The 14974-nt window shown below is 43.9% G+C and overlaps 1 long non-coding RNA gene across 5 annotated transcripts in view; it reads right to left on the reverse strand.

Moving 5' to 3' along the window:
* Positions 1–14974, reverse strand: part of LOC106022219 — a 374747-nt gene that overhangs the window by 196756 nt on the left and 163017 nt on the right. For all 5 annotated transcript variants that reach the window (XR_005874114.1, XR_005874113.1, XR_001197245.3 and 2 more), the window contains exons 2-3: positions 11011–11203; positions 3259–3378 (exon numbers count right to left, since the gene is read on the reverse strand). This is a non-coding gene — a long non-coding RNA (uncharacterized LOC106022219). The remainder of the gene's footprint in view (positions 1–3258; positions 3379–11010; positions 11204–14974) is intronic.

Here is a 14974-nt window from a genome sequence, read left to right on the forward strand (position 1 = left end):
CCTGTCGGTATACAGGTATCGTTTAAAGTCACTGCCACTGTGTAAGATCACCAAAGGAATATAGCATCAAGGTAAAGATGCTAAGGAATGGGGCCATATGATTTCCAAGATGATGAGGACACAGAGGAAAAGGTGATTCCAGAGGGACATCAACAAAATTAATGAGGTGACAGTCGTTAGTGGGGAAAGCAGCTTACATGGAAAGAACTGAGTAACTGTGTCAAGAGCTGGGGTGGGTGACAGGAGGCTGAGACAGGAGTACAGGTCTAACAATTGCAAGTTGATTGACAGACAGGTCCAGCGACTGGGCAGGCTGGGGGGGGGTGGGGCGCGAGAGGTGAAGACCTGGTTGTGTTTAGTTTGACAGAGAACAGGCATCATGTTAGTAGAGACTGTTTACTCTAAAATAAAAGGAAAACATAGAAGCCCAACAAAAACATATGGCTTATCGAGTTCTAGTAGGGTGAATGAATGCTATATTATCCATCCCACAGTCTCTCTGACTCATCCCATTTCACATGCATTGTCCTGATATTTTAATTAATCACCCTCATGTTTATTATTTTACCAATCAGGTATATATTTCCAGCCACTGTATTTCAGGTTTACCAGCTTAAAAATACTGTGCTTTTTAAAATCTCTTCCAATCTATGGGTTTCCTTCCATCTTTCCCTAAAGAATCCATGTATTTGACTTTGAACATCAGTAGTTTCTAGCATTACCAAAAACGATACAAATAGATAACACATGCTGCCTGCTGGGGAGAAAAAAAAAGAAGAAGAAACTTCACCTCATCTAGTCTCAGTGAGGGATCAGACACCAGCTAGATCAAGCTGTCAATTTTTAGAAAAATCAAAGAACAAAAGAATGTTGAATTTCACCAGGAGTATGCTGTCAATCAATTCCACAGTTAGAAGACAGTAAAGTTGAATGAATGTCCTTAGTATCCATCACAGATAGAGTCCACAGCAAAGAAGGTTTCACTCTGCTTGGGATAGATAGTAATAGCCTGTTTGTAAGCTTGTGACAAAGATCAACTAGCAAGGGAAAAACTAATGAAGCAGAGGGAATAAGGAAACCTTATATATGCGAAAGGGAGACAGTCAGGGGATGGTGCTGGCTTAGCAATGAGTAGGCGTAGGCTGACCCATGGCAGGCACTTGCTGAATGGGAGCAGGGACAGTGGAAAGCTGAAGGGAGGCAGGGATGGCCAAACACCTCCTGTTCCTCCATGAAGCTGTTCTCTGGATGGACGAAGGTTGCAGGGAATAAACAAGACCGACTTGGAAGAGAACATACGGATGGGTTTCTGACTCCTGGTGTCCCTGCTGTTTTTGTTGTTTTGGGTTAAAGTTCTCTGGCCCTGGACATTTTTGGGGGGACCTCATGAGCTTGACTGGCAGAAGAAAAATTTGAGCCTAAATTCTCCAGAAGACTGCATCCTCCGGAAACTCCTTCTCATGAGTCCTCTCCCTGTACACCATGGGGCACCACAGGTATTATCCCATCCTAGTTGATGTTTTACCCAGGACTGGCTGTGTGTTGTGCCAAGTAAACCATTCTGGGCAACTTTCCAGGATCCATTTCCCTGCAAGTGTGATCCTCAAGCATCCCAAGATTTGGAAGGCAGAAATAAGGGAGCAGCTATGTTCATTCTTTGCAGTTTAAGCCATGATGGCCCCTTCCTGGAGTGGCTCCCCACCATGGTGGCCCATTCATAGTGTTGGTGGCCCCTTCGCTATAGTAACCCTCACTGTGGTAATCTCTCAACATTGCTCTGATCCGCTGAGAAGCCATAGATCTCCTTCATCAGCTTTCGTCTGAAAGATAAAGATATGGCAAAGGGAGATAGTCATTCCTCTGCGGCCTTAACAGTAGTAACAAACAGAAGAAGCTGTTCTCATGGGTTCATACTTGCTCTGAATGTCCCAGCTTCCCTCTCCTCTCATCCACAGCCAGCTTTCTTTTGTATCTGCTGCTCTGGCTGGCCTGAAACAACTTCATAGCTGACATCAAAAGCCAGGCAGCAAGCAGTTCCTGCCAGCTTGAACAGTGACATAGGAACTCATCTCTATAAAAATACCCTTGGTTCGCATCATGCAGTGTTTTGGCTTCTCGGATCCAGGCCTAACTGGTATTCTAGCTGATGCTTGCTCCGTCATCTTTGCCAGGCATTGGCTCTGTTGTCCTCCAGTCAAGTTACCACAGTCCAACTGCACAGAGTGGCTTCCCAGTCAGCAAAACTCCAGCCACAGCTGGTCTCCTGTGACTTCTCTTGCGGCAGAGAGGCCACTGCATTCAACCCAGAGGATGTTTCTTCCCTCGAGTGAATCAAACCACAATTCCTAACATGGAACAATGTAGCTGCCACGTGTAGACCCGAGATGAAATGCTTTTTATAAGAGCTAATCAGATTCTACATTAATGAGAGAAATATGAAGCTAATCAACACCACAGAAGGTCTCTAGGCTCAGGCCTATTAAACTTCATAAAAAATTAATGACTGCAAGAGCAGGCTCTTTTGTAAGGGGTCTCCTGTGGCTGGATAAGGGCCTGAAGTCCCATTCACCTCTCATTACATTGAATTAGCCTCACTTTCCAACCCAAAATATCATCCATCAAGTGGCGTTTTCCACTGGGTGTTGGACAGTCAGTGTTTGGAAACACTTGTGAAATATTTATTTCTTCTCTTCATTCCCTGGCCCCTCCCCTCTCAGCCAACTCCCTCTCACTTCATTCATGATGGCTTTTCCCATTTTAATTAAAGAGATTTGTACTCCTAAAGCCTTCTGGGAAACATCTTCAGTGATTGTGGTTTGCAGAGGCCTCTGGAGCCGCTTGGCAGCAAACCCCTCTCCCTATGCTTGGAGTGTGTTCCACAGCTGCTCCAAACAGCTAAAGAGAATTAGGATAGCATAGAGATTAACTGTGCTGAAACATAAGTCCAGAGCTTCCCAACGGTCAGCCTTCTTTGTGTGGGTGTTGGCTACAATCACTAAATAGATCCACAAACAAACAAACAAACAAACACAAGACATACCTGCCAAAGAATGCAGTGAGTAGCCTCATTGCAAGAAAACCCAAATGCCCATCTCTCTCATTTGCCTTTGATTCAGACTTTGTCACTCATTTATCAAATGTGGCTTTAGGTTACAGGCCCTAAGCTCCATTTTTTTTTTACCCAGCAGGGTGCCACTGGCCTCACAGAGTGAGCAAGCAGACAGCTATGCATAGCACAAAGGAAGGGGCCTTTCTTACCTGTAAAACCATGCCACCAAATGGAAGCATCCTACTGGAAGATGTTGGCGCCCTTCCAGTGAGGGCCATTGCTGCAGGGCTGGCTGAGATGGAACCCCAGGAAGCCAGGAGATAACTGGGCTGAACAGAAGGAAATTGAAGAGAGAAGCAGGGACAAATCAAATGAAATCTTTCCGGGAGACCATTCTATCACTTCCTAAAGTCTGCCTCCGCCTATCTACCCTGCTCATACACCTCCAGGACTGACACCCCAAGACCATTCATGTCCTGACACACGTAAACCTTGTTTCCTCTTTGAAGAGTCCAGACTCTGTAATACAAGCCACTAACAGTCCCTGAAGAGAGTGCTGGAAGAAGAGTGGAAAGGGAAGTCGGCCTGCATTGTTGGCTCCCGCTTCCACCTCCCTGCTGACATGTGCAAGATGTCAGGTGATGAGCAGTGAAACATGTGATTCACACTGTGTGGCAAGAAAGGCCGGTGTGCACTGAGGTGCGGCAGGGCTCTGGGAACCGGCTGCGCGCATACACACACACACACACACACACACACACACACACACACACACACACGGCCTGGTCTGACAGTCCCCAACTTCATGCTTAGCCATTGTGTCTGCTGAGTGAATATCTGAATACCATGGCTTATTTGAGATGTACAGAATGGATCTACTTCTCAGAGGTCAGCCCTCTCTAAGAACAAAGTTCCCAGATCTGACTCCTTCTAAGATCCTGACTTCAGGTACACTCTAATCAACAGTGAACATGGAGTGGTTGGAAGGGTCTTAGAATCGACATAGGACACACCCAGAAATTCCCAGCAAAAAGGAAATGGGTTACCCCAGAGGGAACAAGTCAGGGAAGAGGGGCTGACTCTGGATCTGAAAAAGGCCGCAGCATGTGTCTGCAAGAGTGGTTTTTAAGGAGAAAAGGGGGAGTCTGTGCTAGGGTAAGTAGCTAAGTCCTGATTGGACCTGTGTAGCCAAATAATGAATTTTGATTGTTGGACCTTGATGTTGTGATAGCTAGATCTTGGTGTCCAGCTATGAAATAAATGGCCAATAAGGGAATAGACCTCGGGGCCTATATCTAGGAATGTAGATTACGTTCCTAAATGGTTTAACAAGGGAGGTGTTGGGCAAGTCCTGCCAACACAATTTTAGCCATGCTTGGGCGTGTTAGAGAGCTCTTCCGTGTTTTAGTGTAGGAGGTGGGAACCCCTAAAAGACAGTGAATCATGAAAAAACACATGAAAGGAATATGTGCAGGGCTAAGGAAAGATCTAACTATGCCGTTTATCCCTGACAGCATTCCCAGAGATTGCAGTACAAAGGCATAGTGCCTTACTGCTGGTTACTCATGGCTCTCTTCAAGTAAAGCTTTAAACCATTTTCTGTCTGCTGTCTTTGCTCAGCACAGTAAAGGGCTGTATGTATTAGAGCTGTTTGAATATTATTTGTGCCCATACAGGAACATACACTTATACACATATGCATACTTACACACATACATGTGCATACATGAATATACACATGTGTACTTATAGACACAAATATACATCCATATACACACATACATATATACACATCCATACACATGCTCTATATACACATACTCACACAGACATATATGACTATATATACACATACAATGCACATATATACATATACACCTACACACACGTACATATATATGTACATACACACACACCTCCCCCTATACACACATTAGCACTTTGAAATCACAGCATAAATACCATAAACAACCTGGTTACTTTTCTTTAGTTTTTATTATTCAGCATTCTCTGGCACAGTCTCCCCGACTTCTCAGTGTATTGGCCTGAGGACTCAGCTACACATATACTCTGTGTGACTACTTCCTTCAGTGTCTATAGTGTATGTGCCTGAGGAGCTCAACATCATGTCAGTGGTGTGTTTTACTTTTCTGTTTCTGGGGATGAAGTCAGATTTCATCTCAGTTTCTAAGCAGTCTGCAATGACTTAACTACACATTTGTTATTCTTTGGGGTTCTCTCCATTCTGTGACTCTGAGATCATTGTGCAGGGGTGATCCTCTTTTATTGCTGTGTCAAAGTCTACACCTGCCTCTGCCTGGGTCAGCTGGGCAAGGTCTCTAATCTTGCTTGGGTCACAGCTGATGTGGTGAGGAGAGTGACAGACGCAGGCGCAGACGTTTCCCTGGACTCCACAACAAAGCAGAGACCAGGGGACACCTTTACTAAGAGTCCTAAAGACCTGGGAGGTGATGGGAGGAAAGTCATTGCACGACACAACATGGCTTTCTCACTATCTGACTACTGGCTAGAAGATGGCATGGGGTCCACACCATCCCTGCCTCAGGCTAATGTTGCCTGAGTCCACTTTCCAAGCTCCTGGAAGCTCATAGTTGGCAGGGGCATTCTTCTTCATCTACTAATAAAACCATCCTTTTCCCAGTAGAACACAGAACCAAGGAGCCAGACTGAACCCATGTCTGTGGACTGTCCGTCTGACTCTGCTTTTGGTAAGTGGATACCTCTTGCATTTACCCTATCCTTATCTGGTGTAGGCTGGGGGCTAGAACCAGAACTATAGAACTGGTTAACATGACTTTTCAGATGAGGAGACACTGAGAAAGTGGCAAGTCCACAGAACCTGATACTATTCGTCTGATGACATTCTGGACCTCTGTTACCCTGCTATAACAACCTGAGATGGGGGAGAAAGTAGGAAGACTGGGGGTGGTTAGATGAATACAAATATTTGAAGGCTGCTTTTCCTGTGAACTATCAGGGCTCAGATTCTAGAAGGTGATAGCCTCTAATTCTTATCTTCTTGGCACGGTGTTTTCTGATTTTTGGGAGGTGGTGAATATTTAGCATGAAAGATTTGTATAACTTTAAAATTTGAGGAGGAACCCAACTAAGTAGCTGAGAACCCTCAAATCTCCAATCTGGCTATGCCAGATTCAAATAATGTTTTGAAACATGATGGGCCCAATGTCACGAGCAGTAGGTTCATTGCTGGGATTATATTTACTACTTCTCATGTCTGGATTTTGCAAACGCCCTAAAGGGGAAGCATCAGGTCATTAGCTCATGTACCTGTTATTCTCTCTGTCTCTCTGTCTACCTCTCTGTCTCCTTTCTCTCTCCTTCTTTCCCCTCTCCCTCCCTGCCCCCCCCCATCTGTCTCTGGATATTTAGCCATACTTCGCCATGGCTCTCTTATTTCCATGGTGTCCTTATACAGTATCATGGAAGCAATATCTTTCTCTGTCTGTTTGAACACTGGTTAACTGAAAGTTATGCTGTGCTACTAGACCCAGAAGTTTCTTGACCATGTAGCCTAAGAGAGCTGACTCTCACATAACTCTCTGTGACCTACTTTTCTCTTGGAGCTTGAGACCAGGCATCTTCTCTCTCCTTCCATTACAAACCATAGGTCTTTCTGTTTTTTAAACATGTCATTTTGTCTTTAGGCTAACTTCTGAATATTCAAGCAGAAAGACACCTGGGCACATAGTCAGTTCTTAATAAGACTGTGTTGAATAATGAAAGTTGAATCTGAATCCAGCAAGTAGGTACTGGTAGAAGGAAACACGGACCGGCTCACATCAGCAGCCCTGCTTACCCGTTGGTTTGGGTTCTAGTTTGGGCCTAAAAGGAAGTTTTGCTCTCTTGCAGGCATAAAACCCATTTCAAATAATTTGTGACGTAAGGAATTATAAACTAGGGTAATCGCACCTGACAAGAACAAATCCTTATTCAGGGGATAACCGACTTACCCAGCAATTCATTTTAGAGTCAGATAGCAGACTCTGTATCATCTTCCTTAGGCTTTCTTATTGTTGCTGTTGTGTAATCTCATTGCCCTTAAAGAAAATCTATTACCGGAAAGTAGTCTTATCTGTGCCCCGCTCTGAACAGTTCTAACTTAGTCTTACTTTCTCATGAATGAGGCTGAAATCTAATAACTGCGGAACTATCCTGCCCATTTAGCATCTTATTTCTATGTCACCTGTACTACCAGTAGCGTCATCCAGCCAGCCCTTTTTATTTCCATTCACCATGGGTAATAACAACATCTTTATCCTCAATAATATTATAAAGAGAAGTAGAATCACCACTGTGACGGATGACACCTTCTGTGTGATCTGAAGCCCCTATTAATCAGCCCTCTGTCATTTTTCTGGTGACCAGAGGAGCTGAGGTTGGAGGCTTTTCGCAGGACTTCTTGAGCCCTAGTGGTCATGAATTTATATCTCTTCATTTAAAGATCAATAACTACCTTGCAATGAACATGGTCCTTCAATTTCATACTGAATTCAGGTTCAGTGACTAAACTTTGCTGTGAAGAAATCAGGGAGCTTGTTGTGGACTTTTGGTGGCATGTTCCCTGGGTATACTACCACCACAACAATAAACAACACCAAGCATTTGCCAGTCTTTCTTTTGAGAGACTATCATGTCTGCTCCATCTACTCTTGATTATGCAAGAATAATCTCCTGGGGGAAATTCTGCAGACCAACGGCTGCCTCATTCATACCCCAGTGAGCCACAAAACTGCAGAGAGAATTCAGTACTTCATTTGTAGCTCTTCTTTAAAAATTAATTTCATTAGTTGCTCAACAGTAGAGGCCAATAAGCAGCCTTCAACCTCCAGCCAGGCCCATATTATTTGAATTGAAAAACAGTCTCTTCTTCTCATGACTCTCTGTAATTGCCCACCAAGAGCCATCCCGAGGGTCAACAGTGTCAAAACAAGGATCAGGGAATCCCTAAGAAGAAACCGTTGGAGCTGTGGATCAGCCATGCTTATCAATCCATTCTCAGAAGTGAACTCTGTTCCCTAAGATGCCTTTAAGTTTTGAACCCTTGGGTGATATCAAACCTGGGCACAGAAGTCATTGGTAAACAATTCCACTCCTTGTGAAATGTTCATCTTGGCAGAGATGCCAGGATGAATTTGGGGTTATCGATGGGAGAGGCTTAGCTTCTTGAATCCAGGTCACCTCTAAAATGAGATCTGTCAGAATTTCAAAAATCACTGGTGAATATTTCACATTTCAGAAAAGCTGGGCTCCTGCTGAAGAGATTAGAATGGGCTCCCTGTTCATTGTCTGCAGCATTTCTTATAACAGGCAGCCTCAATGCCTTGAGGCGAAAAGTGGATCAAGGAACCTGAATCCACAATGTATATGTTTAATTCTCATGTCCTTGAGGAATGCAGTGGGATGCCATTGTGAACCCACAATGTACCAAATGTGTCAACACTGGAAACTGTTGGAAGAGGTTGAGAGGGGAAGACAACGTGTCTGAATAGTGGCGAGAGTGTGAACAGGACTGTAGCAACTCCATCTGTGTTCTGTAGTCATTTTAGAAGATATTTTAAAGATTAAAAATGACTACATGAAGACAAATGATACAGAGCAAAGAGAAAGAATCCAGAAAGAAACCAACACAGCTACAACCACCAAATTTTGACAGTGTCAAAAATGCATATAAGAAGCATCCCCAGCCGGGCGTTGGTGGCGCACGCCTTTAATCCCAGCACTCGGGAGGCAGAGGCAGGCGGATCTCTGTGAGTTCGAGGCCAGCCTGGTCTACAGGGTGAGTTCCAGAACAGCCTCCAAAGCCACAGAGAAACCCTGTATCGAAAAACAAAAACAAAAAAAAACAAAAAACAAACAAACAAAAAAAAAACCAAGAAGCATCCCCTTCAGAAAATGATGCTGGGAAAACTAGACAGCCATCTACAGAAGAATAAAACCAGGCCCATATCTCATACTGCACAAAATGTCTTAAGGACTTTAACACAAAGCTAAAATTCTGAAACTGCTTCCACAAGGTGAAGGCGTTGGGAATGACTTTTTTAAAAAGGACACCAAGAGTGCAGGGAATGATTAACAACTGGAATTTCATGGAATTAAAAGGCCTCTGCCCAAGGAAACAGCCAGCAGAGTGAGAGAGAATCCAGAGAAAATTTGTCACTATCTACATATCAGATGGGAAACTAATATCTGGACTATATGAAGAGCTTGAAAGAGTAAATATCACAAACCAAACCACCCAACCAGCAAATGGGCTAGTCAGCTAAATAGATAGTTCCCAAAAGAAAGGCAAATAAATTAATGCCTTAAAAAGTAAAAAGTGCTCAGCAACATCTTGAGATTCCATCTACCCCAGTCAGAATGGATATTACTAAGACAACAAATGACAGCAAATCGTGGTGAGGGTGTGGAGGAAGACGAACCTTTATTCCCTGTTGTCGGAGCCACTGTAAATCAGCGGAGAGGTTCCTGAAAGAACCAGAAACAGAGCAACTGTTGCAACTGTACCACCCCTGGGGATAAGCCTGAAGGACTCTAAGTCAACACCCTACTGAGATACTTGCACATCCATGTTTATAGTCGGACTACTCAACGGCCGCCGCCGCCAGAAAAGTGAAACCTGCAAAAGTGAAACCTGCCTAGGAGAGTGAATAAAGGACCATGGTAAACGAGAAGGAACCGTACTAAAGCTGTAAGGGAAAACGAAGTGGTAACACGTCAAGAAAATGGAGGCAAGTGAATCATTATGTTGGTTAAATAAACCAGACCCAGAAGGATAAGTCAACATGTTTTCACTTGTGTGCAGGCTCTAGATTTAAGCGCGCGCGTGCGTGCGTGCGTGCGTGCGTGCGTGTGTGTGTGTGTGTGTGTGTGTGTGTGTGTGTGTGTGTGTGTGTGTGGTGAAAGCAGACAGGAGACTGTGAGCAGGGAAAGGTGCTGGAGTAGAGATAAGGAGGAGGGGAAGCGAGGGATGGAATACATGTGGCATGCAAGCAGAAGGAACACTGCTTTCTGGTAAGAAGGCAACCAGCCAGAGAGGGTGTGGTGCAGGGGCTGAGTTAGAACACAGTGTGATGACATGTATGCGCGAGAATACTATATTGAAACCCATTTGTATGCTAACTAAAAACATAAAATTAAAAAGAAATTAATGGTTAAAATTACTGCGTGGCATGACACTTACAGGTGATTTGCAAATAGTAGAAACAGAGACTCTATAGAAATTCAAGGATTTTTGGTGCGACTTTGAGTTGAATTATGCTAAGATAGTAATAGGCATTTTATTAAAAAGCAAGGGACTAAAATAATCTTAAGGAGCGCTGGGCTAAGCAAGTCTGGCATCCTCTTTATCCAAAGACATACACTATTTGTTTAAAGTACTTCTATTGTACTGTGAACCTCTGTCTTCATACAGAAAGTGACTGCAGATTAATATGGATTGTTTATAAATATATGCTATACAAACATTATACACCCTTGTAAATTTATTGTAGAAGAGCAGCACATTTCTCTAAGTTTGAAATCCAAAGAAAAAACCATGGTAGATCCTTGAAATGTTACCCTTAAAAGTTATAAAATTCTTTTCCATATTTGTGTGTGTGTGTGTATTTGTGTGTGTGTGTGTGTATGTGTACACCTTTGATGTTTGTCTCAGAACTTTCAGCTACTTGTAGTACATATTTTTCTACTTCATACTGATTTTTAAACGGTATTCAAAATCAATTTGGTGGAATCAGTATTTATTAAATACCTAATAGGATCCTGATATGGAAGTATGTCTGCGGCCATCACAGTAAAGGTCCTTAGAATCTCATTCTGAAGAGACTTAGCAGGGTCGAGAAATTTGCTGCGCATCTTTAAAAATCAGCAAAGAAGTATCAAGACTGCAATTCAGCAGCTTTGGTTCCAAAGCCCACACTTACTTCACTATTCCACACAGAGGCTGGGGCTTCAGTCCTGGCTCATTTTCTGTTTAGAGATTTCAGCCTTGTTCCTCATTGGGTTTCAGTCTGTGTTTGACTGGATGACAGTGATGACTCCTTGGGTTTCAGAATCCGGTAGAGTAGTCCATGCTCAGGACCTTGGTCACCAAGAAGGCAGGGGAGCAAAGACACACTGGAAAGAGAAAGGAGCTCAAAAGTTGACTCCGGATAAACTCCCCGGCTCTGTTTCCCCCAGAGCTAATGAACCTCCAGTGCAGTCTTTTGCCCAGAGCTCAGCCTCATTAGCTTCTTGTAAATGAAGGGATGACACAGCACAGTGCAACCGTCCTCACTTCATGCTATATGGATGTCATCCTTGGAAAAGGCATGCTGATTGTGAGTGGGGTGGGGCAGGGAGGAGGTGGCAATGAATCTAGAAAGCTCATGTAGTTAGTCGGTTTGACTTTTTAACCTTATCCATAATTTGTTGGGAGTGATCATTGTTATTTAGAACCTCTTGTAAATGCTCTCAGTCTTTTTTAAGAATAATCCATCCCCTCCCCAGCCCCCTATGAGTTAAACCTGGACTCGCAGGAATAGCTGATAGACAGTAATATTCATCATATGATGTCATCTCCAATGACAGGGAGAGGCTTTTAAACACCCCTGGTCCATGAAATCCCCCTGACCTAAGACAGGCACAGCCCCCTCAAGGATATCTCCACCTATGGCCTCCTTATTCCATACCTATAAGAGCCCTACTATAAGGACATCATAAAAAGCCATCTTAAGATCCTAATAACTAACACCTACTCCCTATTTCTCTACCAATTCTCAGACCTACATTCCAGACCCCTCTCCTTCATTAATAAAAAGTAAGGGAGGAGATGTTGGGGACCAGGCCACTGAATCTATTTCTTACCCCAAGGTACTTCCCAAAACTCAGGTGCCTTACAACAAATGGTCACAGAGATAACCCATCACCTAACCATACTTTGGTAACACCTGCACTCCCTGATGAGATCTGCCCATCACATATCAAACTCTCCCTGCCTCTAACAGCCCCCTGCTTCACTTCCCAGCCTCTCCGGTCTAACAACCTCTGCCCTGTGGCCAATGCCACATTCTCCTATTTAAGCCTATACAGAATTCTCATTAAACGACAGCTCTGTGTGTCCTGCTGCCCATCTCTCTTGTGTTTCTTGTCTCATTCATTCCAGGTTCCTGTGGGTTCAAATCCCATTGTGCCCTGCTGGTCAGGGCAATAGTTTCTCTAGAAAAACAGCACACATATCTATAGCAAAGATAATAATTTTCAGAGAAATGAAAGGGAGGGGATGTTGCAAAGAGGAGAAGCATTTGCCATATCTAAATGTTGTCTAGTACATTGTAGAATGCTTGGGTTTATGTAGACAGCAGAGAGAGGGGGGGGGAGAGAAACAGAGTCATGAAAACAACACTGATCTTGAGCCTGAAAAAAAATCAGGAATTGAACCTAAGAGATAATGAATTTTATTTCCTTCCCATTCAATGTGTGTTTGGTTTCTATGATATTCTGAAACTGCCAGGTTGAGGAAACTGAAGTTCTCCCCGTGGGAAACTACATCCAGCTGAACTGACTGAAAAAGTTTATATTCAGAAATACGTTCAGTAAAATTACCGCAATGGAGCCACAAATTTTTGAGCTAGATGTTCTAGACAGCATGGTCAATATGCGGGAAGGTTAACCTGGCTAGCATGCAGACTGAGGCCGCTGAGTCGGGGACAGCCTGAAATTCTACATTTATAACATGTCCCTGGGTTACCTGGGGCTGTTGCTGGTTCATGGATCATGTCTTGCTTCCCTTAGGCAAACGTGTGTCATGAGATTTGAAGAGAGGGAGATGGAAAGCCATAGTTGCCAAACCTCTCCTCATCTCCTAAAAATAATGGATGAATAAGAATCTATCAACAGGCTTGGACATGCTGACTATTTAGGAATTTGTTGCCTCTCCAGCATGTGCAAGACATTCTAAGGAAGTTAAGCCTGTGGGGACTCCTCCACTCCTCCCTGCCTTCCTCTGGTGATGTGGATGAATTTAAAAGTGGCTTGTGCTCCACTGCCCAATACTGACAAGGCTATGAGCTTGTCATGCCCAGAGTGACAACTGACCCATCCCTCCATTCAACTCTGCTATGAACAACCAGATTAAATTTATATACTCCTTCCCTCAGTGGAGGGGTGTGCTGACATCCAGGGAAAATTGAGGGTAAGGAGGTCACTGCTGGTGTATTTGAAGAGTGAAGCCCATTCTCCATGCTGTTTGACATTATCCCAGATACATTTTGAAATCTGTAACAGGAATGAAGAGCTGTAATTGGTTTAAGGTACCCAGAGACTTCTGGGCAGGCTAGAGCTCAGTCTTTGCTCCCTGAAAATGACCAGTGGCTGAGTATAGAGTATAGAAAATTAACTATCTGTACTGGCCAGAGAGCCCAACTTCTATAATTGAGAGGGGTGGACCCCCCCAATTCCAGGGACTCCTTGGGACAAAATCTTACTTTCTGCACAGACCAACACATCAGGAGCCTGTAAGTAGCCAATTCTTATCCTAGTTTGACCACTGTGCACAGGAAAGAAACATGCTGTAACACCAGTTATGAGGGTGGTGTGAGCTTGCCATCAGGAGAATGGAGACCTGTTAGCACGGACTCGGGAAGTTAAGTGACACATAATCAATAACTTTCATCAAGCAAATTGCTTCCAGAACTCATCTTCCTCAGAGACAGTCTTCATCCCTTGTCTCAGCCAGCGTGGGCCCAGCTGCTGGTCTTTCATCGAGAATCCTAAGCAGAGAGACTCTGTTCTAAGGTTATAATCATGAGCTTTGGGGACTCCATCCCCTGCCCTTTCCCTAGGCTGTAGGATTTTCTAGTCCTCCCATGGCTCACAGAAGACTGACTCCTACAAGCATGTGTTTATTGGATACACACGGCGGATCTCTTCTGGCCTCTCTCAGAAGGCACAGCATGGTGTTCTAGCGATAATTTACCATCTCAGGCTCACTCACTCCTCCTGTGCTGTTCTTGGAACAGAGACCCAGTTCTAAACTCGGGGCACACACAGCTTGACTTCACCTCCACTCAGTTTTGCACTTCTCCTCCATGTCCTAGGCCACATGGCAGTAGATGGCTTTCAATCCATAGGTTCCAGCCTACAGGGCCAGTCAGGGTCTTTTCCACAAGATCTCCATCATAACGCTCATCTTCACAGTCAAGGAAGCCAATTACGCGGCATTTGCTGGACTGCTGCTAAAAAACATTTTTTTAATCTTCAGCAATCCAGACAACTTTTATATTCAGCTTTGTTGGGTTGTATTGTTTATCTCCTTACAGGGATGCATCACCAGTATTCTTGTAGCTCCGAATTCTGTAATCTGAACATTTTACTGCCTCTTACCCAGGCTGGTCTATTAAGAGCAATCATGGGAAGGATCCAAAGGGAGATTTCTTTAAAACAACCTGGGTGGAAGAGGTGGGGAGGAGGAGAGGGAAGGAGAGAGAAATCAGGAATAGAAGGAAAAGGTGGGAGAGAATAAGGAGACAGAGAGGATAGAGAGATAAGAGGAGGGGAAAGAGAAAGAGGAAAGAGAAAGAAAAAAGACAGAAAAGATGGAGAGAAAAAAGAGAGGAAGAGAAGATAAAGAAGGGTGGGAGGAAAGGGGAGAAGGTAGGGAAAGAGGAGAGGGGAGGGACCATTGCCTTTTAGCTAATGGGCTCCTTGTCATAGCTCCATTTAATTTTGAATTTCCATAAAAATGTCATAGTGACTTGGGCTTGCCTTGAACCCATCAATCGATAAGAAACATTAAACAAATTACACACACACACACACACACACAATCTCACGCACAAGTCACCATCCAAAGAAAGTCTTGTTTCCTCCCATATGCTGCACTGTTTTTATGATCTTATTGAAGGAAGG

Source organism: Mesocricetus auratus, unplaced genomic scaffold (assembly GCF_017639785.1).
Source record: "Mesocricetus auratus isolate SY011 unplaced genomic scaffold, BCM_Maur_2.0 Super-Scaffold_100676, whole genome shotgun sequence".
NCBI lineage: Eukaryota > Metazoa > Chordata > Mammalia > Rodentia > Cricetidae > Mesocricetus > Mesocricetus auratus.